We start from the raw sequence: 25,720 nt of genomic DNA, 5'->3' as shown, positions 1-25,720 counted from the left end.
CAGACTTCTGTCCTATTGCCACAAGGTATTTCTCATGTACATATTGTCTCAAATTACATAGTGTAAGTGTCACTTCTGCATTCCAGTTGGCATAAAAGTGTATGGAGGGCATAAACAAATAAACAAAGGGGTTTGTTTATTACTACTCCAATTCCATAGGCCAGAAGTCAGTAGTGTGACTATACCTAGCTGCCTGTCAGACGGGGGGAAACGTAGCTTTTATCATGAGCAGCTAAAATTCAAAAATTTCAATGCAAAGTGGAGGAGGGGAGAATGGATACTGGATAACAAGTCTCTACCTCACAGCCTTAATTGCATGTTTCTAGGTATTGGTAACCAAAATATTTCCATTCATGTTGATGAAGTTGTTCTGGATTATTTCTAAGCAATTTCACCTTTAGGGTGAAAATAAATCAGATTTGGGGCTCTCAGTTGTGTTTAGGGAAAAGGGAAAATGATTTGGCTATTGTTCATGTTTTAGCAAAAGCCCATGATATGATATGGCATTAAGGAAACACAAGTGACCATTGAATCATATCCTGGTATTCTGCTATTCTTACCTGCTCAAATCCTGATGAAATTGGGAAAATGGTTTAATAAGAACAGTCATTGTTTTCAATGGTCTTGTAAAGATCTCTCCCTCCACTCCACTCCCCTTTTTTCTCCTCTTTCTCCTTCTTTGCATACTAACTGTTATCACTAGAGATGTGAGTTATCCTGCCTTGAAAATCTTTAATAGAAGCTCAAGAGCATTTTGATTGAATTGGCTTAGACATAGTTGATTTAGTAAAATATGAAGAGGGCTAGTATGGAATACAATAAAAGACTTCCTATTTAAGTTCTGGAGATGGTGGCAACAGGGAAACTTTGCCTCAAGAGGAGTTCAGACTACAGCTAAATGTTTATCTAATGAAAACAAGATATTCATTTTTAGAGAGATAGGACTCCTCCATAGGTAAGAGTCAAAAATAAAACAGAGTCAGAGGTCAGAATTCTTTAATAGTGAAAGATTATTTTAAAAATAGCTTTTTAAAAAAATATTTATTTATTCGAGAGAGAGAGAGAGAGAGAGGGAGAGAGAGATGGTAGGGAAAGGGAGAAGCTCAAGCAAACTTGCTGCTGGGCACGGAGCCTGACATGGGGCTCCATCTCACGAGACCATGACCTGAGCCGAAATCAAGAATCACATGCTAAACCAAGCACCCTTAAAAGAAAACTTTCAATTGAATATGCCCCTCTGACTGTATTTGATAGTTTTGGAGAAAGAAGTATTGTCCCAGAAGAAAACAGCCATATTATCATCAAATATTACTTTAGAAGCATCCAGATGTGTACATATCAATATCTAAAATACAAAATAGAGTTATGTTCAACAGAATCGGATCTTACCTTCTAGGAATTTAAATGTTGTCAGTGGTATTATTGACTGAAACTAACAAGTAAATATAAAAAAGAGTATTCCAAACATTATCAGAATAAATAGCTAAATATTTATAGTTTACATAAATTCAGCGACCAACTTTGAGTCTTTATGGTATGGTAATAAGCCACAATTTTCTGATTCCCACGCTGGAGTTAAGACTTCTAGAGCACCTTTTCACAGGGAATTAGCTAGTATTTTTAAGACAGTGATGTCTAAAAGCTTTAAAAAATAGCTGCAGTTGTATAACCTTAACTCCAGGCCTTCTGAGTATTTTAAACTATAGTATGCTGCATTAGACAAGAAAATAGGACTAACAGAATTTTTTTTCCCTGAGAAAACTCTTGAAAGGAATCTATATATGGGCACTGAAGGGGGCACTTGACGGGATGAGCACTAGGTGTTATGCTATATGTTGGCAAATTGAACTCCAATATAAAAATATATACAAAAAAAATAAAAAAATAAAAATATATACAAAAAAAAAAGAGAAAGGAATCTATATATAAGTTGAACAAAGCATACTTGTTGAAAGTTGCTCTTGATTTTAGGAAATGCAGTGTCTATTACTTACAAAAGTATGACAAAATTGTGAACATGTTTCTAATATGCAAATAAATAGAAGGCTAATATGTTTATGAGAAGGAAAAGATCCTTATAATCATGCTGATTAAATTTATAAATCAAGCTAATTAAATAAGCTACATAACCATACTCTCATTTCACTGAAATGAAACAGAAGACAGTAATCTAAAAGAAAAGGAATTGAAACACATACATGCACATTCACACTCTTAGTAATGTTCATAATAAATTTTCAATGAATCAAAGTTTGGAGTTTTAGTTCTTTGACTTACATGAGTGATTCTTAACTTTAGAAATGGAGGCCAGAGTTCTTCTGTGAAACCAAGAGTAATAGAATTAAGAAATGTTGGCTGAAACTTTACAAATAATGTGACTCTTCTACAGATGTCTCCCAATAAAGAGGTCTATGAAATATATTCTAGAATAAAAGAGACATCCAGATTGCAAGTTTTAAAAAGGAATGTGCTTCCAAAAGATCGAAAGTTTGAAGTACAAGGTAGATGACATTTGTTATATTTTAGATTGACTAGTCATTGCTTTTTTTTTTTTTTTTTTTTTAGTCATTGCTTTGATAATGGTTTTCTTATATGAAAACTATAAGTAATATTATTTTTTCTGTTTCTGTGAAATTATAGTAAAGAGTCAATCAATTCATTTACTCCTCTCTGTGCCAGGTACTATACTATGAAATGACACAATTCCTCCAAGGGACAGATATGTAAGCAAATATGTAAGTACAATATGGGGTGGTACAAGCTAGCATAGAAGTATGTGCAGGCTGCTAGGGGAAGAGAAGGAAAGGAAAGCCCCTAAACTCAAGAAGGTAGAATCGTGGGAGGCATTGCAGGGGAAGCTTCCCAGAAGTGGTGAAGAATATTAAAGAAGAAAGAATATCAAGGAGAAATTATTTACCAACAATTGGGAGAACAAGGGGCATTTAGCCAGAGGATTTAGTAAATGTAAGAGTTTGGGACCTTAGCTCTCAAGGCGAGTGTGAAGAATAGGTGATGGGTATGGCTAGAATATAGAAGATCTATAGTAAGAGGTTGGTGATTGATTCCATTTTGTCCTCATCCTCCACATCTACATGTATCAACAAGTCTCCTAGTTCTTACCTCAAAAATTTCTCTGGAATATAGTTAACATTTCTAATTCTGTCTCTACTGTTCCAGCTCAATCCAAGCCACTATCATCTCCAACCTGGACTGTTATAGTAGCTTCCTTAACAGATGTTTCTGCTACAACTTTAACTCCCACCAAGAATAATCTTTAAAAAAATCAGATGGAATTACTTATTATGTGGAATCTGTTAAGTGTGGCTTCTGATGGTCTACTGTTTGTGTTCTTCTTAACATAGATCTTAATTATCTTAATTGATTAGTTAAATTTTCTTTTTCAGTTTTTCTGACTAGATTTAAGAAAAAGCCATGCTTATTTATATGTACAGTGTTTAGAACAGAGAAGAAACAAACAAATAAATAAGCAAAGAAGGAAGGAAAAGGAAAAGAAAGGGAAAGATAAGAACAAGAGAGAGGGTAACCAAATGTAATGTGGTACCCTGAGTGAGATGCTGGGACAGAGAATTGGTAAAAACAGGATATCTAAATAAAGAATGGGCCTCAGTTGATAATAATGTATCAGGCCACCTGGGTGGCTCAATTGGTTAAGCAGCAACTCTTGATTTTGGCTTAGGTCATGATCTCAGGGTTGTGATATCAAGCCCTGAGGTGGGCTCACTACTCAGTAGGGAATCTACTTGAGATTCTCTTCCTCTCCCTCTGCCCCTCCTCCTGCCTATACACACAATCTCTCTCTCTCTCTCAAATAAATAAATAAATCTTTAAAAAAATAATGTATCAATATTGATTTGTGAACACTGACAACAGTACCATACTAATGTAAAATGCCAGTAAGTAAGAGAATAAGTTTTTACTGGGATCGGAGTATGTGGGAACCCACTATACTACTATCTTTGCAATTATTCTGTAAATCTAAAAATATTGTAAAACTAAAAGTTTATTTTTTTAAGATTTTTATTTATTCATGAGAGACAGAGACAGAGACAGAGAGAGAGAGAGAGAGAAAGGCAGAGACAGAGGCAGAGGGAGAAGCAGGTTCCATGCAGGGAGCCCGATGTGAGACTGGATCCTGGGACTGCGGGACCCAACCTGAAGACAGACGCTCAACCTCTGAGCCACCCAGGCATCCCTAAAAGTTTATTTTTAAAACAGGAGGAGGAAAGAAGAGGAAAAGTAGACAATATACAGCTAGGGAAGTAGGCAGGGTTAGTTAAGAAGTTCCTTGTGTATTATGTTACAAGATTTGCACAAAAAAGTTCAAAAATGTTAAAAGATTTTACCACACAGCCAGAAGTACAATGTATGTGATATTTTGAAGTCAGACAAAACAATAGTTAGCCAGTTGGTTTATTTCTTAGAAGGAATGAAATAGCACTAGGAAGGATGTGCGTTCCCATTAAACACTGGGTAGTATAAATAGTACCCCCTATTTTGCAAAGAGGGAGATGATTGTAGACCACCTGACTGGCTCAGTTGGTGCAGTGTGAGATTCTTGATCTTGAGGTTGTGAATTTGAGCCCCACATTGGGTGTGGAGATTACTTAAAAATAAAATATTAAAAAAAAAGAATTGGATGATTGAGGTTATCAATTATAGTTAATGTGTATATATTCATTTATAGTTCACAAAGTTCTGACATGATACATCATGTCATTTGATTTTCACATATCTGAGGTGGGATAGCAGTATTATTATTATACCTGAAGAGAAAAGTTAAATGATATTTTCAATATCACACAGACAGCAACTTTTGATTTCCTGATTCAAAATTCCCTAAATATTGGGCTATTTCCTTTTCACTGTCTCTGAAGTTGGATCAGAGAGCTGTGACAGTGTGTGGCCCTTGCTGGGGTGGTCAGCATGACCAGAAAGATAAAGATGAGATTAATGAGGTTCTTAATTAGGCAGCCAGGGTGGCCTTCCAGCAGTCCTTGGAGGGCAGAGGGCCAAAGAGAAAATATGGCCTTGAGAGCAAAAGCAGAACACAGCATGGGCAGAGATGATAGGAGTAGCTGGACTCAGAGCAGCGTGAAGCAAATTGTGGAGCGCAAAGAGATAAAGCAGTCATGTCATGAATGTGGTCCAAGGAAGTGGGCGCCAAACTCATCAGTGCAAAAGTTACTTGCAGAGTTTGTTAGCAATGCAGCTTTTCCAGTTCCAATTTAGGAGTCTTCTGATTCAGCCAGTCTGGGATGGGGGGCCATGAAGGATGCCCCCCCCCAACTCCAGAAAGTCTGGTGGAGAATGTCCACCAAATAATCCAGAAGATAGAAGCAGCAGAAAATATCTGGAGAGATTTTTGGTTTTGGGGTAGCAAAGTGTTGGCAATAGAATAACTCTATTTTTAAGAAACAGAAGAGACTGCCTAAGCCTCTTTTAGAAAATAACGTAATAATATTTTGTTGCTGGTCCAGGCCAGGTATTGGGGGAATAGAAGTAAGTATGAAATGTTTGGTCCTTGTCCCCACAGAGTTTGCACTCTAAATGGGAGACTGATATAAAATAATATGTAGTATTGCATAGTAACTAGTATTATTGTATAACAGTAAGTAGTTAAGTGCTAAGAAAGAAGTACAGTTTCTGTAACTGGGGGATCAGAGAAGGTTCCCTTGAGAAAATGGCAGATAATTTCAAATCTAAAGGATAAGTTTAATTGACCAAGAAATTGGAGAGAGGAGGATATCAAAGACATTCTCAGTAGAACATTAATTAGCTACTTCAAAAAAATATTTATTGAGAACCTACAGTGTGCCATGTGTTCTTCTAGGATCCGGGATATGGCAGTAAACAAAGTAGACAAAGCTTCTACCCTCACAGAGTTTATATTTCAGTTTATGAGACAAAGAGCATTTAAAAATAAGCAGAAAATCATCTGAGAGTAACAATATTATGGGGTGCCTCACTAGCTCAGTCAGGTAAACGTCTGACTTTGGCTTAGGTTGTGATCCTGGGGTCCTGGGGTGGAGCCCAGGGTCAGCCTCTCTGCTCAGTGGGGAGTCTGCTTGTCCCTCTCCCTTTGCCTCTCCCCCTGCTCGTGCTCTCTCTGACTGCCTGTCTCATAAATAAATGAATAAAATCTTTAAAAAATAGCAGTATTATAAGATTTCAGTTCTCTCCATATTAATCTATGGATTCAATGCAAATGCCAATCAAACTCCCAGCAGATTTTTTTTTTTTTTTGGTAGAATTTGACTAGTCTATTCTAAAATTTATATGGAAATACATATAAAAGGAAAAATTTTTAATTTATTTTTATTTTTTAAAGATTTTATTCATTTATTCATGAGAGATACAGAGAGAGAGGTAGAGACATAGGTAGAGGGAGAAGCAGGCTCCTTGCAGGGAGCTGGATGCGGGAGGTGATCCCAGGACATCGGGATCATGCCCCGAGCCAAGGACAGACGCTCAACTGCTGAACCACCTAGGCGTCCCAAAAAGTCTTAAAAAAAAAAAAAATCTCTACACCCAATGTGGGGCTTGAACTCACAACCCTGAGATCAAGAGTCACATACTCAATTGAGCCAGCCAGGTTCCCCTAAAAGGAAAATCTTAAAACAGAATAAAGTTGGGAAACTTTCACTACTGAATACCAAGACATAAAATGATAATGAAACAGTATAGTATTGTCACAATGATGGGCAAATAGACTAATAGAACAGAACAGAATTTAGAAATACTCTCATATGGAGCATGTAGCAAAGGTGCCACTGCAGAGCAGTAGGGAACAGCATACTCTTTGCAGTAAAGAGAGCCAGGTCAATTGAATATCCATATTAAAAATCAATACACAAAAATCAGTTCTTGTGCAAACCAAAGCAATAACACTCCTAGAAAACAACATAAGAGAATGTCTTTATGAACTTGGACTAGGTCAAGATTTCTTAGATACTAAACAAGAGGGAGAATATTGATAAACTGACATTGTTAAAGAACTTCTGCTTATCAAGAGGTACCATTAAGGGGGTGAATAGGTGAGTCATAGAGTGGGAGAAAATATTTGCAATATATGTAACCGACAAGAGACTCATGTCCAGGTGGCTCTCTCTGGTGGAGAGTATCAAGCAGACTCTGCATTGAGCATGGAGCCGACCCAGGATTCAATCTCAACACCCTGAGATCATGACCTGAACCAAAAATAAAAGTTTGTCACTTAACTGACTGAACCAGGCAGGTGCCCCCTAGATTTGGTGCATTCTTAAAATGGAATACTAGATAGCAATAAAAGTATATGCAACAACATAGATGAATCTCATAGACCTAATATTGGGCAAAAGAAGTCAATCACATAGGAATGCATATTATGTGATTCAATTTATGTGAAGTTTGGATACAGGCACACTAGTCTTCAGAAGTTAACATTTGAAGGGAGATAATTTATCTTTATCAGGGGTTGGTAATACAGTTGTTTGCTTTGTGAAAAAAAAAACAGGAAGCTGTATACTTAGGAGTTTTGTTTTTTTCTATATATATGTACATATGTTATAGTTCAATTAAAACATTTACTTAAAGAATTGAAAACATCCTAATCTCTTCTCTTTACTGAGAAAATATTGGTGGTTACAATCTGCACAGCAACCTACCAAGAAAAATTAATAGTAGAAATTACTAAAGTTAAATATTTCATAAAAAGTGCTTAAAATTTGTTGTGTGGTTTAGCTATTTTTACATAAATACTTTGATTTTAAAGTTTTGATTAGGGGATATTCGGGTATAACTGAGGAAAAATGACTTGCTGGGTGTGTTAGAATAGGCTCTGCTATGATATAATTAATAACAATGTTCCTCCCCCTTCCAAGTTCCTAAATCTGGGTGGCTTGAAATAACAAGTTTGTTTCTTGCTCCATGAGTCTAATTAGATGTTTGGCGAGTGATATTTCAGAGACCCAGGCCCCTTCTGTCTACTGGCTCTGCTTTCCTCTAGGATCTTAAGTTCCTCCTGGACACTTTCCATCTGGCCAGCCAAGGAGCAAAGACAAAGACTGCAGAGAAGGCATACTTTCTTTTTAACTGTCTTGGCCCTGAGATTCCCTCTAATAACATAGTGAGAATTAGTCACTTGGTCCTATAAAATACAGTGGGGCTGGGAAATGTAGGATGCTCTGTGCTAAGGAAGAAGAAACTATTTTAGTTATACCGCAGCCATTTCTGGAGCCCCAGACAGACTATAAGGTCACCATAGAAGTGGTCAGAAAGGACCTGCTGGGGAATGGGACTTCTAATAGGAAGAGTTACAAAGTAGCATCTTAATCAGGAATCCTATTTTATTCAGAGATATAAAAAATTGGAAGAAGAAATATCTTTTCATTATCTGAGAGAAAGAGAAAGAGGTTGTTGTAAGAGAGGTATCAATTAGAGGAAAAAAATAAAATGGAAACACTGTTGTATGGGAGGAAGGCATCAAAGTTAAGTATTTGAAAAAGACTCTGAGAGTTTAGTCAGTTCCTAAGATATGGTACAGGTCACTGGATCATTAAGATGAGACAGACAACACAGAGACAAAGCAGGCAGGACTATGGAATATTTTGCATTCTTTCGTTCTCAAGAGTAAGCTAAACCAAGAACATGGTACAAATTCAATCAAGAAGAGTTCAATTCTCACAAGAAAAGCTGAAACTTACAGCCATCTCCTAACGGCCCAGGCATTGGGGCCTGAACTCCATGGTAATAACATTATAATAGGGGAAAAGCACTTGTAGGAAACAGTAATTAGGTTCTGATGTGAAAGGCAGCATCTGGGGTTGTTGAAAACGGTGCTCCTGAGCCTCTTAGATTTACTTTGGGAGAAATCTGGGGGGAGGTTGCACAGGTTCCTGCCAGAGACAAAGAATGAGGTCAGGAGGGGAAGAATGTGAGTTATTTTTAAGATGGTTAATTTTAGCTCTCTTATTTAAGAGAGCTTCTGGGAATGAAGCATGTCTGTTATTTCTTATGTTGACCTTGGTCAAGTTTCTGTAGACAGTAACTTCTGGCTACATTGTTCTACTGCCTAATCAGCTGACAAAGCTGCCTGGAAGGAGTCTCACACTTAGAATAACAGGTGCTTTTTATCCTGGTGCCTTGTGTAAAAGGGAGCAATTGTAGAACCTGCTGCTTAGAATAGAATAGAATCTGTTCTCCCTACCTATACTACTATCTAGAATATTTGAAACCAAACCCAGGGCATATTAATTAGGGAAAGGCTGATCTATTGAAACAAAGACACCTGACATTAATTCATTTTCTTAAAGAAGGTAAACATTCACTCCTCTGTTATATAACAGTGTACTGTGAGTGTTCCAGGTTGGCAGACGTCCTTCTAGTTGTGATCATTTAGGGCCTCATGTTCTACCCACCATGTTGTGCTAACATCCCGAGGCACTGTTGGCATCTGCATGGTCAAAACTGGGTCACTGCAGGTTCTGACTGATGGGAAAGAGAATGTATCTTAAGCTCTGAGTCAGAAGTGACGTACTTCTCTTGCATTACATTTCATTGGCAGGACCTCAGTCATGTGGCCATGTGGCTACACTTAACCGCAAGTGGGGGTCAGCAATTTTGTCCCTAGCTAGATAAGCCCAGTTATAATTTTGTTTGTATGGAAGATAGAAAAAATAGATCTTGGTAGGCATGAAGCAGTATATCCATCCAGGGAGAATAGAGTAAAACAGAACCAATTAAATTATTTTACATGTATTATTAAAACAACATACATATGAACTTTGTATCAGAGGTATGCATACCATTTGTCGTAAAATATCCTCAAATTCTGAAAATAACAATTGTTTGAAACTACCAATGTGTGCTACAATATCAGAGTTTTATTCCAATTTCTGACTGATCTTTACATAGATAAGATTTCTAAATCTGTATCTTTAAAGTTTTGTTGTCCCTTCCTTTCCAAATTCAAATTGTTAATGATAAATAAGCAAACACTTTGAATGTTAGGAGAGGTGTAGTAATTATTAAAAGAATGAAGGTAGAACTTCTTTTTTAGAATAACTCTCTAATGCCATCATCCTGAAAATTTTGTTTTGAAAGTTCATATTAACATACCAAGAGCCTAAGAGTGTTAGTACAGAATGTGAGATTTTTGTGATTTAGTGTACAAAGAGTAACTACAAAAAAATAATCTTATTGGTTTTGGGCTGTCACTAACTATATCTTTATAAAGTTTTATTCAAATCTTAGTGTGTGCAAGGAAATAAAATATTTGGGCCCAATATTTTAGTCATATGCAAGCTTTAAAATGGTAAGTCCTGGTTTGCTTCCGCTACAGAGGAGTTGAGTATCTAGCGAACCAATTCTCTCATGAATAACAGTGTAAAAAACTTGGACCATGCAGCTAGAACAAACTTTTCATTCATTCATTCATTCTCAGCTTCATTGAGATAGAATTTACATATAACATTGCATAAGTTTAAGGTGTATGACATGTTGATTTGAAACATTTATATATCACAAAGTGATTACCACTATGCCACTATGGTATTAGCTAATACTCCATCCTGTCACTTGATTATCATTTCTTTTTTGTGGTGAGAATATTTAAGATCTACTTTTTAAGCAACATTTAATTATGCAATATACTATTATTAGCTTTAATCATCAGAATATGTTAATTTTATAATTGGGATAAACATCTCCATGTTTTTAATGGTTTATTCTAAGGCCCATATAGTCCAGTGGAGGCAGGTGGTATACAGGTGGCTAAAACTTCCTTGGAAAATCCACCATCTCTGGCTAGAGAATTAAGGGCAGGGATCCTGAGGCAACTAGTGTTATAGTAGAGAAAGGAAATGTCATAGTCAGGAGAATGTGTTTCACAGACAAATTGCTAACTTCTTGCATCCCCTACCATTTCTACTGCAGATATAAGGAGGTTCTTAGGGGATCCCTGGGTGGCTCAGCAGTTTAGCGCCTGCCTTCGGCCCAGGGCATGATCCTGGAGGCCCAGGGTGTGATCCTGGAGACCCAAGATCGAGTCCCACATCGGGCTCCCTGCATGAAGCCTGCTTCTCCCTCTGCCTGTGTCTCTGCCTCTCTCTCTCTCTCTCTCTCTGTCTCTGTCTCTCTCTCTCTCATGAATAAATAAATAAAATCTAAAAAAAAATAAGGAGGTTCTTATTAGATATAGAATTGCAAGCTTCTAGTTCTTTTCTTTCAGCACCTAAAAAAATTTATGACCCTGATTTTTGGCCTCCATGTGTTTTGATGAGAAATCTGCTGTCATTCAAATTGTTTTCCATCTGTTGATTATATGATGTTCCTCTCTGGCTGCCTTCAAGATTTTTTTCTTTGTCTTTAGTTTTCAGAAGTTCAATTATAATGTGTCTTGGAGGAGACTTATCCTATTTTCTCAGCTTCTGGAATATGTGGGTTTATGTCTTTTGCTAAATTTGAGAATATTTCAGCCAGTATTTCTTTGACTGCTTTTTCATCTCTGCCTACTTTCACCTCTCTTTCTGGTACTCTGGTGACCTAAATACTATAGATCTTTTATAGTTTCCCAGGCTCCTCAGCCCTCCCCACCCCCTTTTTAGTATATTTTCTTTCTGTTCTGATTGCTTAATTACTCTTGTTCTATCTTCCAGTTCATAGATCCTTTCTCTTTTCCATTCATTTTGCTGTTTAGACCACCCATTGAGTTTTTAATTTTAGTTATTGTATTTTTCAGTTCTAAAATTTCTATTTGTTTCTTCTTTATCTTATATTTCTTTGATGAGAATTATTTCTATTTTTTCAGTTGTTTGCCTTCCTTTACCTTTTGTTCTATTTGGGCCTCCAGTGGATTGAATGATACTTGACCACATTGGTGGGGGTGGCTTTTCTTTACTCAGACTATTGAATTAAATGCTAATTTCTTCCATAAACACTCTCACAGACTCTAAAATAAGTTTTACCGGTTATCTGAGCATCACTTAGCCCAGTCAAGTTGACACATAAAATTAACCACTACCACAGATATATCAGAATGGAGATGACAGAAAAGTTAGTAAACTAGAAGATAAGTCAAAAGAAATTATTAAATCTGAAGAAGAGAAAGAGGGAAAAAAAGATTGAAAAAGATTGAACAGAATCTTAGGGACCTTAGGAACAAAAACAAAAGTTCTGATATATATTAATTGGAGTCCAAAAATTGGACTATTGGAAGAAATAGAGAAAACTGCTCAAATGTGAAGAAAGGCATGAATTTATAGATTCAAGGAGCTTTGTGAACTCTACAAAGGATAAATTTGAAGAAACCTAAGTCTAAGCACATCATGATCAAACTGCAGAATATCAAAATAAGGGGAAAATCTTAGGCCAGAAAAAAATTACATGTTACATGCAAGAGAATGATGATTCAAATGATTACAAACTTACCATCAGACACGGTGGTGGTCATATTTATTTATTTATTTATTTATTTATTTATTTATTTTTATTTTTTTGGTGGTCATATTTAATGCAATCACATCTACACAGTGCTGAAAGAAAAACTTGCAAACCCAGAATTCTATAGCCACTGAAAATATTCTTGAAATATAAAGGCAAAACAAAGGTATTTTCAGGTAAAGAAACCTAAGAGGATTTGTCCCCAATATACCCATAATGCAAGAAATGCTAAAAGAGTTTCTTCAAGTTGAAATAAAATGATACCAGAGAGAAATTTGACTCTTTAGGAAGAAATAAGGACCATGAGAAAAACCTTAATATCAAGTAAATTAGAAAACTATTTTTATGTTAATTTTTAAAAATTATATATGACTTTAGGGGCACCTGGGTAGCTCAGTTGGTTATTTGTCCAACTCTTGATTTCAGCTCAGGTTACAATCTCAGGATTGTGAGATTCATCCCTGCATTGCTCCATGCTGAGCATGGAACCTGCTTAAGATTCTCTCCCTCCCTCTCTCTCTCTGCCCACATGCCCTGCTTGCCTGTGCATTCTCTCTCTCTTAAAAAAAAGCACCTATTAACAATCATTTAAAAAGAAAACTATATATGACTTTTACAAGCAAAAATTAGGGGCACCTGGGTGGCTCAGTCAGTTAAGCATCCAGCTCTTGGTTTTGGCTCAGGGAATTATCTCAGAGTCATAAGATGGAGCCCTGCATGGCGCTCCACACTCATTAGTCTGCTTGAGATTCTCTCTCTCACTCCTTGTCTGCTCTCCCCTACTTGCATGCTCACTCTCTTAAATAAATAAATAAATAAATAAATAAATAAATAGGAAATAAAATCTTTTTAAAAATAAAAATAGAAGGAAAAATTAGAACATTGTCTTGAAGGGTTTATTTTTTTATATTTTTCAAAAATATTTTATTTATTTATTCATGAGAGACACAGAGAGAGAGGCAGAGACACAGGCAGAGGGAGAAGCAGGCTCCCTGCAGGAAGCCCGACGTGGGACTAGATCCCGGGACTCCAGGATCACGCCTTGGGCCAAAGGCAGGCGCTAAACCACTGAGCCACCCAGGGATCCCCAAAGGGTTTAAAAATATATGTATAAGGGATCCCTGGGTGGCTCAGCAGTTTAGCGCTGCCTTCAGCCCTGGTGTGATCCTGGAGTCCCGGGATCGAGTCCCGCATCTGGCTCCCTGCACAGAGCCTGCTTCTCCATCTCTCTGCCTGTATGTGTGTGTGTGTGTGTGTGTGTGTGTCTCATGAATAAATAAATAAAATCTTTAAAAAAATATATATGTATAAGTAATACACAAAACAATCATAATAAAGAATGGTAGGGACAGGTGGAAATGGACTTATGTTGCTGCAGGGTATTATATTAACTGTAAGTGGACTGTGAAAAGTTTAATGTATATAGTAATACGTGAAGCAACCACTAAAAATTTAAGAGGTATAGTTAAAAAGCCAAGAGACCAGTTAAACTGAACATCTACCAACATTCAAATAATATGAAAGAAGGCAGCAAAAGAAGCAAAGAGAAACAAAAAATTGAGATGACAACAGACTATAAATAAAATAGTAGACCTAAATCCAACTATAACAATAATTACATTAAAAGTAAATGGAAAAAAAAAAAAAAGTAAATTGACTAAACACTCCCATGAAGAAACAAAGATTGTCAGAATGGCTTAAAAAGCAGACCTAACCATCTGCTAACTACAAGAGATGTACTTTATTATTTTTTAAAAAGATTTTATTTATTTATTCATGAGAGACACACAGAGAGAGGCAGAGACATAGGGAGAGGGAGAAGCAGGCTCCATGCAGGGAGCCGGATGTGGGAGCCCTGGACCTCTGGATCAGGCCCTGAGTCTTTAAGTCTTAGGCTTTTTAACCTGTTTTCCGATTTTGAACAAAGTTTAGTTTGTCAACTTACCTAATAAGATGAATCATCCGAAACTGAACGCAACACTCTCTGTGTAATCTGTTGTCTTGTTCAAGGGAGATAGTATGCTTTGTGGAAAAATTGAGGACCAGGATAGGGAAATACAAGTTCTTTGGTTCTGCCAGAAAATGACTAGCATTTTGATCTTAAGTGAATCAGTCATTGTAGATTTCTCAGTATAATCAGGAGCTGAAATTATTTGACCTATGATTTTTATTCATTTTTAGCATCAATAAATGAAAGTACAGGTAAGAATCTCTGAGAAATCTTCTCAATTAGGAAATATAAATGAACTGAGACATTCTGCTTACAAATGACTGAGGCTTAAAGAAATGTTTTGTGACTTGAAAATAATTGTTTAGTTTTGTATCAGATTTGTGTTTGGAGGTTTGTACATTTTTCCATTTGCGTGTGGATCAATGACCCTTAACTTCTGATGTTAGAGATTTTCCGGTCATGTGCTTTAGATCATGCAAGTTTGTGACTTGCTATGTAATCTCTGCGAGTTGGAAAAATGCAAAACATATGGCAACTCAGATGTTAGGTTGGGAGGAATTAAAAATTTAAAAATTTCAGAGCTGTTTAGAAGATGCATTGCTATAAAAACATATTTTATGTGATTTGTGTATCTCAATATGTTGAGAAAGATGCCATTTGGGAGTTAAGTCTAGGGAAATATATATCTTTTTATACTTTAAGTCTGCTCTATATAACAACAGATGTTGCAAATAAAATGAGAATTTGTTCAAAGCCAGAGATTTTTTAAAAAGTACATTTTCTAATTGTAACATTTAAACAACAACATCAACAAAAATCAGCAACAACTGCCTTTTAGAAGAAGTAGTATGGTTTGTAGAAAGAGCCAGGGGCCAGGTATAGGAAGATCCAGGCAAAATTACTTCACCATGTTAGATATCAAATACTAATTTCTAAGATATTTCCTGATTTGGGGAAATTTTCAGCTAAATTATGTAAACAGTATTTTTATCTAGAAAAAAATGGTTTCTAATTCTTCAGTATTATAGGTCATGGCCTACAAAATAACTTTAGTTAAAACTTCCCCAAGTGACTTGTGATACAAAGCATCTTGCTGGAAAAAGAAATTTCCTACTGGTTACTTGCCCATTCCTCCACATGTGGATGGAATACAGTGTGAACACAGACTGTGGGGTTTGGCAGGACTTCTTTTTAGAGTTAATTCTGTAATTTTTTCTCCCTAGAGAGTATGTTTAAAGTATTCTATTATCAGGAAATACATAAAATGGGTGAATAAAGTTCCTAATGTTCAATGAGAACTTACAGTTTGACAGCTCTTTTATTCTACAGGTATCTGAAAAAGTTCTAACAGCTATTTCACTTTCAAATTCATCACTCTCTTACTTGGTGTTTCCTAGACTAAGGGTTTTAATTTCCTTCCCAGTCTCCATGTATTTTTTTCTTTCTTTCTTTCTTTCTTTCTTTCTTTCTTTCTTTCTTTCTTTCTTTCTTTCTTTCTTTCTTTCGTTTTCTTTCTTTCTTCTTTCTTCCTTTCCATGTATTTTCTTAAATCCACAGCCTTCACCTTTTGTGGTGTGTTTCTGGCCAGAATGGTTTCACTTGGACTTATTTTAACCCACATGCCTCTATTTACTAGGGTAAGGATAATATTCCTTCCACTTAAGTATATAATTTTTTTCCCATCTACTTGGTTCCACTTCCCTCCCCATAATACACACAATGCAATGTATCTCCTCTCTTACACATTCACTCAGGCATGTACACACACCATTTGTATGAATTCTTAGACATTTTCCTCCATCAATTAAATGAATAGATGTTTATAAACATCTGTAAACTGTAGAGTATGTATGTAAATTGTGTTGTGACATTGGTGTTTTCACAGGTCACTAATCTGAATCAGATAAAGCAGGGTAACAATGTATGTAACTCTCCCCCCACTAAAGGCAGCAGAACACATTATTCTGAAACTATGTCCCCTAATTGTTGGAATCCAGCTTCTCTGACAATCCCCACCCAACAGTCTCCAGATGAAAATGGGAAAGAGGGGCTTTATAAACTCTCCTGGCTTTTGCAATCAGTCTTAACCCTCATAAATCACATATACTTTATTTCATAAGCCAGGCTCACTTTCCTGGCCAATTTCACAACTCCTACTTTAGAGCATCCACTGGAGCTCTGGTCAGTTTTGCTGCCCATGTCACTGCCTCTGTCTGGGCAATGTGTTGTTCTGAGGCCAGCAGATCTCTCCCAAGGCAGGACCTTTCACTCTGGAAGGCTTAATGGGGGCCAGACCCAGCATTGCTTAGCTGCCTCTCCTCCACAGCCTAGTCCCTTTGGCTACTCTTGCTGCTTCTTGCTGAGTCTGTGTTCCCTCGATGGAATGTGTGTTCCTTAGGGTGGCCAGCTGTGGGGCTGAGGGGGCACCTAACCTCAGCACTGAGCTACTTTTTCTTTCTTCCACTTTTTATTTATTTTGACATATTGGTATTTTCATAAACTTGCAAGTAGAAGATAAGCTCTTCAATAAAAGCCATTTTATATATACAGAAATTATTTTACTTTATTTTTTAAAAGAGTTATCTATTTATTCGTGAGAGACACAGAGAAAGAGAGGCAGAGACAAAGGCAGAAGGAGAAGCAGGCTCCCTATAGGGAACCCAACATGGGACTCGATCCTGGATTCTGGATCCTGGGATCATGCTCTGAGCCAAAGGCAGACACTCAACTGCTGAGCCACCAGGCAACCCAGAAATTATTTTAAAAGTCTGTTCACATAATGAATTCTTTTGGTACTGACAAAAAAATAAGATACAAATAATTGACTAGAAATGAAACTATCACTAAACTAAGATACACAGGAACTGGTAAATAATCTGAAAACTATTTTAACTCGTGTCTTCAACTTGATTTGTCTGTTTAATTGAGAAGGATTATAAGAGTAACTGTTGCATTTTCTGGCCTACTATCTTTAAAATTCCCCCTGAGTTTCTTTATGTTTACAAGGACAGAATTGAATTTTTCCTCATCAAAACTAGCTTTTTTCACAAATAAATTTTCAGGTTAAACTTGTACTGTCTGCTCTGTTTTTTTGTACGCTCGATGGACAGACTTTGAGATCAGTTTTTAAAATAAATACAATTCTGATACAGTTTCAACATTCCCTTTGTACACCTGTCTTAGCACTGAGCTACTTTTGTTCCTTGTGCACTTCAACATGCCAACTCTTCCTGCAGAAATCTATCCTGTGTTCCCAGAACTGGCAAGGGCCATGAACAGCCAGAATTTCTAGAGAATATCTTTAGGTTTACTTTCTTTCCTTCTCTGGTGATTATTAATGGTGGTAGCTGTTGTGAGAAAATGGATTCATCCATTTCCCTTTGCAGTGGCTTCAAATTCTGGGCAAACATGGATATAGCATTCTCAACTTTGTTCCAGGGATCATCCAAAATGTTAAAATATATGCTATTATGTGCACTGTGCTTTCTCAACGCTTTGACATATTTAAACATGAGATTAACCCAGGCTTCAATGCATCAAAACTTGACATATATCACAAATAAATAATTATGTAATAGTTGCTATAGCATCTCTTACTAATTCCCCTGTCACACTCCCTTTTTGGAAGGGATTCTAGATAGATGTATTATTCCTGTTTCTTCATGGTGTATCTTATTTCTATAATTCTGTCCATACCCCATTCTGTCCAGTATCTTAATAAATCTCTTTGATAACTACAAAATCATATCACCTCTAGAAAGTACCTTATTTCTAAACAACATGTAAACAATATTATATAATCTTTGATCACATTACTGCAAAATCCTGCCAATCTGTGTGTGTGTGTTTAGATAAAAAAACAAAATGAAGAGGGTTGCCTGGATGATTCAATCAGAAGAGCGTGCAACTCTTGATTTTGGGGTTGTGAGTCGAGCCCCACGTTGGGCATAGAGATTACTTCAAATAAAACCTTAAAAAACAAAGAAAAACAAAAAATGCCTGTTCTTAAAATCTGTTTTATACTCTGATTCCTGACATTTAAAAATCTTTTAAAAAGTTACAGTAGCTTTTAAAAATACCTTCAAATAATCTTTTTGCAGGTATAATCTATTCCCATGTTTCATTAAGATAATACAAGATTCTGAAAAAAAAAAAAAGATAATACAAGATTCTGGATGCCAGAACTTTGATTATAATAGTCAGGTAAAGTCTACCACATTCAGATACTAACCTCTTGAAAGAATGTGTTAATTCCTATTTACCTGGGGACTTTATAATATGGCAAATTAAGCCTCATACATATTGCAAGAAAAAGTATGTACAATTTATTATATAAATCTAAATAGAACTACTCATAGAGATTATCTACTGGTTATCAATTTGCTTTTACTCCCCCTGAAGGAACTGGTATTAATTTTTAATTAGGAAATAATTCTATCCCAGTGTGGACTACTGCTTGTTGTCCCAAAGATTCTGTGCTGGGATGTTTGCTTCTTACTTCAGGGATTATGTTACCATACTTTAGACACTACAATGCAATTATATAAAGAACAACTGTTGAATATTGAATCTTTATCAACTGATTTCTATGGAAGGCTTAGATTCTTTGTATTAATACTCTCTGGCTAGCCGAGTCAGTGGGATGTTTTGGTTTAGGGTCAAACTGGAGCATCTTGCCTGACAATCTCATTAGAATTAACATTCTTGGCTTTGGAGAACAGAAGATATTCTAAATTCATTTTAGCTGGACAAGTCAATTTCTGCCTGAAAAACAAACAAGTCTGAAATACAGGTACCAGGGTCTTGTACATCATTATTACACATACTCCTTTAGCATCTGGAACTCAAGGAATTACTCTCTAATCAATTTATGTTTACTATTTTCTTGGTTACACTGGGACTTAATAAATCTTTACCTAAAGAACAATTATCCATTGATTTGGTCTTCATCCATTTATCCTTTTGTTAGTTATGCACCTACTAAAATGCATAGATAGTATTGGACTCTCCTACACAGAATTGTGCATGACTGTCTAAAGTTTTCTTTCCTTCCAGGGTCCCATCATACCAGACTACATTTGTTTCCTTTCTTTCCTGTCCCTTCCCTACCTTCTCTTCCTTTTTCTTTTCTTTTCCTTCTTTTTTTCTCAGGCATTAATTCTACAATTTTCAGATTCTTCCAAATGATCTCTTTACCTTTTCCTTTCCAAGTCTGACAATAGTATTTGCACATTTCTGGCAGTTACCCAGAGAAAAACAGTCCTGAGGCATTTCTTGGTTCCATTTATGAAAATATTTTTTCATAAGAAACAGAGAGACAGAGAGGTAGAGACACAGGTAGTCAGAGTTTAAATAGAGTAGAGGTTACAAAGTAGGGAAAATCTTGGTTATGTTGATTTTTTGAACCTGAACCCATGGCATCAATTGTGTTAGGAGAAATATATCTTGTTCTTGTGTCATGAACACCTATTATTTGTCTATCAAGCTCTTCTAGTCTTTTTGAAAACTATGTTCCCCTAAACTCTTTTATTTGAAATGGGTCCCTTTATTTACTCTAATCCACATAAATAAGACTTACTGGTCCATCAGACCAAAATGGATCAAAGACCTAAACTTAAGAGCTAAACCTATAAAACTCTTAGAAGAAAACATTGCAGAAAATCTTTATGGTATTGGATTTGGCAATCACTTCATGGATATAACACCAAAAGCCCAGGCAGCAAAAGAAAAAAAAAAAAAGGTAAGAATTTTTGTGCATCAAAGGATACTATCAAGAAAACAAAAAAAACGACCTACTATATGGGAGAAAATATTTGCAAATCTTATCTCTCATAAGGGATAAATATCCATAATATATTTTTAAAACTCCTACAATTCAATAATAAAAAGATACATCACAAAAATTGGCACAGGACTTGAATAGATATTTCTCCAAGAAGATATTCGAAATGTCCATTAAGCATATTAAAAGATGCTCAGTATCATTAGTCTTTAGGGAAATGAAAACCCAAACCACAATGAGATATTACTTCACATCTAATAGGATGACTATAATTTTTTTTAAAAATGGAAAATAATGTGCTGGCAAGGATGTAGAGAAATTTGGGCCCTCTTGCATTATTGGTGGGAGTGCAAAGTGATAACAGCAGCTGTGAAAAACTGGTGGTTTTTTCAAAAGGTTTAATTTAAAATTACCATATGACTCAGCAATGGCACTCCTAGATGTATAGCTAAACAACTGAAAGCAGGGACCCAATCAGACATCCCTACCCCAATGTTTATAACACCATAGCCCAAAGGTGGAAACTAAGCAAATGTCTACCCACAGATGAAGGGATACACAAAATGTGGCACGCACACACACGCACACACATTGGGATATTCGACTTTAAAGAATGACGGAGACAACATGAGAGACTCCCTAACTCTGGGAAACGAAGAGGGGGTGGTGGAAAGGGAGGTGGGCGGGGGGTGGGGGTGACTGGGTGACGGGCACTGAGGGGGGCACTTGGTGGGATGAGCACTGGGTGTTTTGCTATATCTTGGCAAATTGAACTCCAATTAAAAAAAAATAAAAATAAAAAAAAAATAAAAAAGAATGACGGGCAGCTCGGGTGGCTCAGCGGTTAGGCGCCGCCCTGGGCCCAGGGCGTGATCCTGGAGACGCGGGATCGAGTCCCACGTCGGGCTCCCTGCATGGAGCCTGCTTCTCCCTCTGCCTGTGTCTCTGCCTCTCTCTCTCTGTGTCTCTCATGAATAAATAATTAAGATCTTTAAAAAAAATAAGAAAAAAGAATGACATTCAGATCTGTGCTACAAATGATGAACTTAAAGACGCGCGGAATGAAATAAGCCAGATACAGGACATACGTTGGATTCCGCTCACGAGGTACCTGGAATAGGCAAATCCTAGGGGGGTAAAGGTTACCGGGTACTGGGGGAAGGACTAGGATTTTTTTTTTTGTTTGAATTTAAGATTTTGTTTATTCATCCTTGAGAGGCAGAGACCCAGGCAGAGGGAGAAGCAGGCTCCACGCAGGGAGCCCGACGCGGGACTCGATCCCGAGACCCCAGGGTCACGCCCTGAGCCAAAGGCGGCGCTCAACCGCGGAGCCACCCGGGGATCCCCGGACCTCTATTTAACGAGAACAGGGCACAGCTTATCGACAGAGCAATATTCTCAAAGCTAATTAGCAACTTTTGTTGGAAGAAAAGGGGGCGCGGGAAGGGAGAGCCCCCAGGCCCCGCCGATCCATCGCTGGGAGCTCGCCGCGCCAGGCTGGGGGGCCTCGCGGGGCCGGGGGATAGGCGCTCCTCTCCGCGAACTAGGAGCCCGGAGGTCGCGGGGGAGCGCGGCCGGCCCGAGGTCTCGCGGGGGGACGCTGGCCCGCGAGAACGGGATCCCACGGAGCCGTGGGGGCCCAGTCGGTCCGTGCGTCCCGGCGGTGGCCCACCTTCGGCGTCGAGCTGCGGTGAGGGAGCAGAGCCCGCCCCGGCCCGCGCCGCGCGGGGCCTGGCGGAGGTCGGGCGGGGAGCGGGGCGAGGCCCGAGGCGCTCGGGGCGGGGCGGCCCCTCGCGCGGGCGGGGCTGACGGGAGGACGGCCCTCCCGCCGGGTGACGGAGCCGCCGCTCCGGGCCCCTGGGGTTACGTGAGGGCGGACGCGGCCCCCTCAGCGACTGGAGGTGCGGCCTGCGGGGGCGCTGTAGCCGCCGGGCTCTCCCGCGGTGCGAGCCGGGGCGCTGAAGGCTTCCTCGTGGCGCCCGCGGTGAGGCGCGTGGAGTCGGGGCGGGCCCCGGCAGTCCCGAGGGGGTTTTTGCCTCAGGCCCGGATCGGGCTCCCGGCTTGTCCCCTGGGGACCCGTCCCCGGCGGGGACGCGGAGACCGCGGGTCATCTGTTTCCTCCCCGTGACGGCCGCTGGTTCGAGGGCGTGTCGGACTCGGCCTCGCTGACTGCCGATTTCTGGCCAGTCTGTCCGAGCTTCTGCGCTTTTGAAATGGGTTTTATTTATTTCTGAGAGTACAAATCCTGAGGAACGACTAAGAGATGAGAGGAATTCATATAATAGGCACTATAGAAGATAAGAAAATGCTGAATTGTCACTGAGGTAATTAGGTAAAGGGCAGGTCACCTCAACAGACAACCGATTATGTAGCCATAGAGTTGAAATATTTTAAGAGTGATTGGAGCAGAAGCAAACACCTAAAAAATAACAGGATTTTATATCACATGCTGAAACTAAAACTTTGTGGAAAATGATCAAACATGCATACTTAGAAAATCTGACTCTAGACCTCCAACTTAAATATAATTAGTTTAAAAATCTAGCATCTTTACGATTACAAATTCATATTAAAACATAGCAAAGTACGTTCTAGGGCCTGTGTTTTAGAGAATATTTATTTATGTAATGAAAGTGCCGAATTAATGATCTTTTAGTACTTTAAAGAATTTGTTGCATGAATCTGAACTAGAAAATATTCCACATTTTTAAATTGAACATTAAAAATTTGGCATAAGGGACGCCTGGCTGGCTCAGCGGTTGAGCGCCTGCCTTTGGCTCAGGGCGTGATCCCGGGATCCTGGAATTGAGCCCCACATTGGGAGCCTGCTTCTCCCTCTGCCTGTGTCTCTGCCTCTCTCTGTGTCCCTCTCATGAATAAATTTTGGCATAAAATTCTAGGTTTCAGGGTTGATGGAAGATAATTTTAAATAAAAATTTTATTTAAAATTATTTTTATAAATTGCTAATGTGTTTATTCCACAATGAATTCTTATGGCTCATTTACCAGGCGCTGTCTGGGTTATTAGAATACATTAGTGAGCAAAAAGTTACTGCTCACTCTAGAGGAAGATAAAGAACCTAAATATATCGTATGCCAGTTAGCTCTGCGTGCTATGAAGAAAAATAATGTACCATACACAAACATTTATTTATTTTCTTAAAGAATTTATTTATTAATGAGCGACACAGACAGAGGCCGAGAGAGAAGCAGGCTCCATGCAGGAAGCTGGATGCGGGACTCAGACTCCATCGCGAGTCTCCAGGATCACGCCCTGGGCTAAAGGCAGGCGCTTAACTGCTGAGCCACCCAGGGATCCCAACGGAGACTTTTATTGTTATTTTTAAAGATTTTTAAAAATTATTATTCATGAAATACACAGGGAGGGAGAGAGGGGCAGAGACACAGGCAGAGGAAGAAGCAGGCTCCATGCAGGGAGCCCCACATGGGACTTTATCTCCGGTCTCCAGGATCACACCCTGGGCTGAAGGCAGTGCTAAACCGCTGAGCCACCCGGGCTGCCCCCAACGAAGACTTTTAGATAAAAGTTGTTTTCTTTCATAGAGGCTCATCAGAACAAAAAATATATAGATGTTTTTATTCTGAACTGAAGCAAGTTATATTTTCTTTTTTTGCCAGAACTAGAAATTGAATCAGAAATTCTTTTGAATATATTTGTTATTTATTTGGGAGGTTTTTGAATTAGTTTATGAAATAATTTTTTTTCCCAAACAAGTATTTTTAATTTATAGGTTCATTTTGTTTGCAGTTTCCTTTAGAATAAAGGATTGAAACACATACATGTAAGCCTTAGGATTTCCTACTTAAATTTTGAGGTATTGAAGCCATATAAAAGTGGTCCAGTGACTTTCAATATTGAAAACTTTTTTTGTTACTTAAAATTATAGTTTTCCTAAGATGAGAAAGGGAATATTTTGTTACTCTTTTTAAAAAAAGATTTGTTTATTTATTTTGAGAGAGAGAGAGGTGAGGGGTGGGACAAGAGGGAGAGAGAATCTCAAGCTGACTCCTTGCTGAGTGTGGAGCAGTCAGGACCCTGAGATCATGAGTTGAAATCCGGCGTTGGAGGTTTAACCCACTGAGCCACCCAGGTTCCCCTATTTGTTACTTTTTGGATACTATAACAACATGATTAGCATTTTCATTCATACTTTATCAGGTATTATTTTCAGTTCTGAAATTGTTTACTTAGATAAAGATGTTAAAGACTCCGTTAGCAGATTTTGGAATGACTCCCTTCTGTCTCTTCTCCCTGTTATCTTAGGTTTCTATTGTTAATACATCGTTTTAGACATTTGTAGAACCATGCTAATTTGTTTCAATTTAACTGTTTCTTTTTGTTGGTGACTAAGTGATTAATAAATTTTAAAAAAATGAAGAGGGCAATTAAACAACTGGGAAGGGAGAAAAAACTCAGTAACTAAAACAATGAAAAATCCTACAACATTCTGAATAAGAACAGTCCTGAGATACACATAGATTTAGCCTCTTATCAGTAGTATTTTGTCAAGGGTGCATGTGGAAACATTCCTGTCTCCTCTACATACTCCCTACATCAGGGAGGACCCAAAATTGAAGGAATATGATCTCACTTGGTAGTATGGATTTCTCCACAAGATGGCACTCATATAGTTCCTTTGATTTTAGTTTCTATCCTAAGAAAAGAATTGTAATATATTAACTATCACAGTAAATAGAAATATGATTTATGTTTTATGGTTTGTGCATCTATTTCATGTTTTGTCATATAGAATTTTCTATCATGTTTCAGAATTTAGAAAAAAAATGAGATGTAGTGTTGATGTGCAGGGGAAAGAATGGCAAGGTGAATGGAACAATGTATGTGTCTGTAGAAATGGTTCTTCAGTTTCCTGTTAAGTTTGAGACTTTGTACAGCCCTAGAATTTTATTATATCCCCAGGTGGCCAGCACTGAATGTTTTTATCCTTTATATTTAGATACTATCTATTAATGTAAAAATTATCTTTTTAGAAAGGAATGTAAACATTTCTATATATGCCTTACGCAATGTGAATGTAAACAGATATATATACATTAAACTTGCAAATTTTTTTTATTTTGGAAAAGTTCAAACATATACAAAATTGACAGAACATTATACTGAACTCCATGTACCTATTATATAGCGGTAGCAGTTATCAACTCATTACCAATATTCTTTCATCAATACCCCTTTATCTCTCCCCATTTATTTTTGAAGCAAACCTCTACATATGTATTTGGCATATTGTTAGAGACACATTCGTGATAAAATGTATTATCCTAAATCAATAATAATGGTGTGAACAAAGTATTAAGAGCCCAAAAGGAGTGATTAATTCTGTCTTGGAGAACAAGACAAACTCAGAGAAGCCTTTGAAAAAGAAATGTCGTTTGACCAATACATGAAGGATGAGTAAGGATCTGGAAGTAAGGAAATGGAAGAAAACACATTATAAGCATTGGTACAGTATGAAGAGAGGGGTGCAAATGTGAATATGTATGAATGAGTGGAGAACAGAAAATAA

General features: G+C 37.7%; 1 protein-coding gene across 15 annotated transcripts in view; it reads left to right on the top strand.

Annotated features, from left to right (window-relative positions):
- HFM1 (helicase for meiosis 1) overlaps positions 1 to 25,720 on the top strand; it is a 139,833-nt gene that overhangs the window by 11,824 nt on the left and 102,289 nt on the right. The window contains exon 1 of one of the 15 annotated variants that reach the window (XM_072834448.1): positions 21,738 to 21,861. The exons of 11 other annotated variants lie outside the window; for them this stretch is intronic. The gene's annotated coding sequence lies outside the window, so the exon portion shown is untranslated. Of the gene's footprint in view, positions 1 to 21,737; positions 21,862 to 22,136; positions 22,156 to 22,360; positions 22,496 to 25,720 lie in introns of those variants that run through there. 3 more of the 15 variants (XM_072834459.1, XM_072834452.1, XM_072834451.1) reach the window with 3 other exon arrangements.

The sequence above is a fragment of the Canis lupus genome, chromosome 8 (genome assembly GCF_048164855.1).
Source record: "Canis lupus baileyi chromosome 8, mCanLup2.hap1, whole genome shotgun sequence".
Lineage (NCBI taxonomy): Eukaryota > Metazoa > Chordata > Mammalia > Carnivora > Canidae > Canis > Canis lupus.
The sequence above is the reverse complement of the archived record's forward strand: the minus strand, read 5'-3'. Positions and strand labels throughout refer to the sequence as shown.